At 44.1% G+C, this 4,992-nt stretch overlaps 1 long non-coding RNA gene across 1 annotated transcript; it reads left to right on the forward strand.

Moving 5' to 3' along the window:
* Positions 1 to 1,279: 1,279 nt before the first annotated feature.
* On the forward strand, positions 1,280 to 4,300 carry LOC128153336 (uncharacterized). Its single transcript, XR_008238929.1, has 2 exons — positions 1,280 to 3,209; positions 3,702 to 4,300. It is a non-coding gene; the product is annotated as an uncharacterized LOC128153336 (long non-coding RNA).
* Positions 4,301 to 4,992: the final 692 nt, after the last annotated feature.

Genomic DNA, 4,992 nt, shown 5'->3' on the forward strand with positions numbered 1-4,992 from the left:
CATGTCCCTCCTGGAAGAGAAAAATACAACTGTAGAATTTCTCTTAAAGTAATTCACATAAATCTGATTCCACAGTTTCTCACAGCTGTTCTGCATTGCTGCCAACAGAATTTTAGAGTGAAGTGTAGTAATAACCTTAATGGCCAAGAAACTATATTAAATAGGTATTGCAACAGGTAATATATTCTGAAATCATACACGGAAGAAGTCTACATGTGGATATTTCATAACATTTGAAATCAGAATTGAAGGTGTCCTAGAGAAGAAAGACTTTCCTAGAATATAAACAAGAGGGTTGCCACACATCTCATAGGTGTCTGACCTATGAGTCAGGAGACAGGGAAGGTGAACGTGGAGCTAACAGCAGAGACAGAGGCACTCGGTGTTTGTGACACCATGACCATTCACTGCGTACGCAACCTCTGCATCTAAGCAATTTCATGCTCATGTGCACGAAATGCTCTTCCACCTCCTGCAGCACGGGTTCAGCAGGCACGAGCAGTGCTGCCTGCACAGAAGCTCCTTTCTGCTGCCCAGGGGGTCCAGGGGAGCCGAGCAAGATGCAACTTTCTCCGTGTGGTTCCTGGTGAATAGGTGGGTTCATTTGGGGTATAGGACGGGATGCCCTGCCCAGGCTGGCGTTGGGCACGGGGAAGCCTTTCCCTTGCCAGAGCTGCCTGGAGACCCTCAGGGGCATGAGCGGCATTGCCAGGCATGGTAAAGTCTTCCCAGAAAGTTTGCAGCTGCTGAAAAACTGCTAAACATGCTTGTGGTCTGAACCTGTGTCAGCTGCTGGCTGTGAAGAGCGTCACTGGTAGTTGCAGGAGAGGGTCTAACAGCTAATGGCTGCTCTTTGCTAACATTCAGGGGAGACTGAAAGCCTTGGTGAGGGCTGGCTGGAAGCACGGCTTTGGAGCCTGGGCCATCTGGGACCATTCCTTCTGGAACAAGACAGAGCCTGGAAAAACAAATATTTAAATGTATTTACATATCTGCACACAGCACACACATACCCATGCACTCTGGTGAAAGAAAAATATCACAAAGATTTAAATGCTTGTTCTCACTTGTCTTGAAAGATGACTAAACGTAGAAGGCATCACAGCAGGCATCCCACCATGGCATCGCAATGCACATCACAGCAGACACCCCACCAGGTATCACCCCAGTAGGTAGCACAGCAGGCATCACCGCTGGCATCCCACCGGTGCATCTCAGCAGGCACGAGAGCAGGCATCTCACCAGACATCACAGCAGGAACCACAACAGCGTGCTGCTTTGCTGCCAGCCCTGCTTTTGAGCCGGTGGGGGCAGACGGATGAGGAAGGCAGGGCTGTTGTGTGGGCAGAAGCAGGCAGCGCGGGTGACTGATCACCCACCAGGTTAGCCTGAGTGGGACGAGGAAGGGCTCAGGAAGGGAGAAGCAGCAGCCTCTGAGAGCATCCAATTGTTGCGTTGGTGGAAAGAAGAGTCCTGAAGGTGTCATGCCTGCTCCTCAGCTGACTTTTAAGGAGCTTTATGCATGTTTAGTCCAAAAATGGTTAAAAAATGGCTTGCTTTCCACCAACTATATATATCATGGCCCCAAAAATACAGTTTTCATAGTGAAATTGAGCCTCTGGCTGCACATCCAGAACGTGACCTTGGGTAGCCCATGCCCACCAGCAATGGGGAGAGCAATCCTGCAACAGCACTGTGTACAGGAATGGTATTTCCCTGGGGCTTGTCTCTCTCAGAAAAAAGAAAAAAAAGAAGCAGTGGTGCAGATAAGAAATGACCATTTACTTTTCTCAAATGATTCTTTCACAGGGTCTGGATGGCTTGTGAGCACCCCATGCCCATGAACGGCGGGACGGAGCAGCCAGCAGGAGCCAAGCGTGGAGCTGCCCGACCAGCTTCTCTGTCTGGCGAGGGGAATAACCTTATACCGTAAAAATGATTTACAGAAATCTCAAGGCTGCCAATACAGTCTTGCTCCAACTCTTGCATTAGAGAGGGGAAAATACTTGGTTTTATATTTAAAATGAGGAATAATCTGTTCTCTGAATTAGGACAGCTGAGGACTTTATGTGCCCAGTGTAGCACAGCATCAGGAATTATGATGCTTAAATTCACATTCTGGTGTCCAGGGTCAAACCCCTCACTAATGCCTTAAGACATGGGGCATAAATAGACCATGTCTTACTCTGCAGGCACACACATTTAACTTCTGGGTTCCTTTTCAAGATCGCCTCTCCATTTACAGAATTTTTTTACTGTCTGTTTACAAGAGATTTCAAATGGTTCTTTAAGAAATACAGTTTCATTGCATCATAGGAGTATTTTTGATACTTAATATGAACATTGGATTACTAAATATATATTATGTTGAACCTTTCTCTGACCTCATTCTGTTAATCTTGATATCCAGGTAACCTTGGTAAGGAAACAGGCACTGTCACAGATGGTTTGGAAAATGAACCCTAATGTCGATGTAGTGCAGCGTAGGAACAGATGAATACGTTAAAACAGACTGACACATGGGCTGGAAATGGAGGAAATGCTCCAGGCCGTGCTCTGGGCTCAGTTTGTACAACTCAAGAGTCATTATATACTTGCTGTCTCCCCGCCACGGTTACTTGAAGGAGGACTGTGCTCAGGCAGTGGCTGCAGTGCAGATTTGTCTCCCAAAAGACATAATTTCTAATGATGAACTAGGACTGAGCCTTTTTTTGCAGGGAGTTTATACATTTCCAGGCCGGCCTTGCTGGACACCAGTCTGTTTCTGTCCAAGCTGTTTCCACGTTGAAAGCACAGCGTTTGGCCATGCAAATATGGCACTAAATAACACTCCTACTGTGATTTGAATTTTATGTACTGTAAGCATTGCTATTCAGGTGATGAGTCCAAGGAGATAAAAAGATAATGTCACGCATTTCAAATGGCAATATTTTGTGGATTTCCTGTTTATATTTCAAATATTAGGAGGCTACCAAGGTGGTCATTTCATTTATAGATGGTTTGGCTGATGCTGGCATCCAGTATTTGTCCACCTCTGCTGTTTTTGCAGTAGCTGTTTCCTGTATTTGACAGTCTCCCTGTGTTTTATCCACATGCTGGGCCAAGCACTTTCTCCAGCTCTTATCCAAGAGGTGGTTATAGGAGAACTGAGCCATATGTGACTGAGAGTTTAAATACTGGCACATGGACAGCCAACATGCTCTTAAACAGTAAGAAAACTATCTGGAAATTATTTTCAAGAAGGAGTGAAGGGAAAAGAATCACACGAGTTTGTTTATTTGAGGGTGGGGAGAAATGTCGAGGCCAAGGAATACCTGTCTCTATTAAGATATCAATAAGAGATCTCTCAATATCCAAATTTACTTCAGTTCTTAGTATCTTGCCATACCCAGTTGGATCAGAAGTTCTTTAAATCAATGTGATGGGTCTATTAAACACATATACTTCATGCAAAGGCGATACTTGCACTTGTGTGCTTTTTTTTCAAATTCTTTTCAAAAGAATTCCTTTCAAAATAAGTAAATTCATTTCAAAATAAGAGTGAGTGGGAGTTTTAACAGGATAAAACTGGGTTTGACTCAATGTTTTCATTCCCTGATAACATTGCAGCGTAATAATTTGTGGATCAAGGAAAGCTATGGGATCTTCAAGCTTCAGTATGCAATACTTTACATTCTTATTGAAAGAACCTACTTTTACAGCAAATGGCTAACTTGCAGCGGTGGTGAGGACCAGGAGATGAATGTCACCTTGCAATATCTCACCTTGCGTTTTATCCATGTCTTGAAGGCCCACACATAGCCTGAGGTCCCAGGACAAGAGCTGGCTCCAGCAGCACCTGACTTCCAGGGACCCTCACTCCTGCCTGGATCGAGCCCTTGAGCACTTCGGCTGTTGGAGCTGCGTGCGTGCACGGGCACAGCAGCCACTCGGCTTGCCACAGCAGGTTTCCCCATGCAGTAAATCGGTTAATAACAGTAAAATTTCAAAAGCCTTTTTTTTAACCACAGAGAATAAATAAAGCCAAAGGCTGAATGTGAGGATGGTTTTATTCAGGCCAGGTTTGAATGCAGCCTCTAATTTAGCCAATATACTTTGAATTGTATATAGATTCAACATTTACTTCTCAGAAGTTTAAGGTTCCTTAAAAGGTCATATTTCATTTTGTATTAGAACAGGCCATGTTGGCTTTCTGCTCGTGGTTTTTTTGCACGTATGAGCACTTAAGGTAAAATGTTTTCTACTTCCAAAAGCAGCAAGTGTACAGACACTTAATAAAAAAATGTTTTCTTCATGCCCATTTCTGGTCAGCAGGAATTTTTCCTCTCTCTATTGAGCAGCAGGGTAGAGGAATTCAGGCTGATTTCTTCAGGTTTCCATCTCAGATTCTCCAGAGAGCAATGAATATGACAATAATACAAAATTATTCTTCATGTTCAGCACTGGCCCTGAATGATTTGCCTGTCTAACTCATCACGCCAATCTCAGCTGCCCGCTTTGTTTTTATGAGTTCTGGGAAATCAAAACACAAACCAGTTTTGCTTTAGCAATTTTAACTCCAACCAGACAAGAAACAAAGTGTGTGCGAGTCCTCCTCCCTTCCCCATCAGGTTTAGAAGAAGCGTGACTGAAGTTAATGGAATAACACCCGTGTTGTAACTACCAGAGTAAACCAGAAGAGAGTGAGGCCCATGGTATTTACTCTAAATTTTACAAGAGTGGTCTGGTTTTGACACTGTTAAACTGAGTACGGACCCAACTATGTCATGTCAAAGGTTCAGTACTAAACTGAAAGATGTATCTGCTTCAATGTGCAGCATTGCGCTGGTTTAATTAAACTGGCACAACTGTGGGTGTGCATACCTCTGGTGAGAGTGGCTGTAATATAATTTGAGGGTCCACACCAATTTTTAGTTTATTCAGAGTTAAATGGAGAAGAATGGGCACCTCTGGAGAGAGATTCATCTGTTTTAGGAGAGCTGGTGGGCTGGT

The sequence above is a fragment of the Harpia harpyja genome, chromosome 17 (genome assembly GCF_026419915.1).
Source record: "Harpia harpyja isolate bHarHar1 chromosome 17, bHarHar1 primary haplotype, whole genome shotgun sequence".
NCBI classification, from domain to species: Eukaryota; Metazoa; Chordata; class Aves; order Accipitriformes; family Accipitridae; genus Harpia; species Harpia harpyja.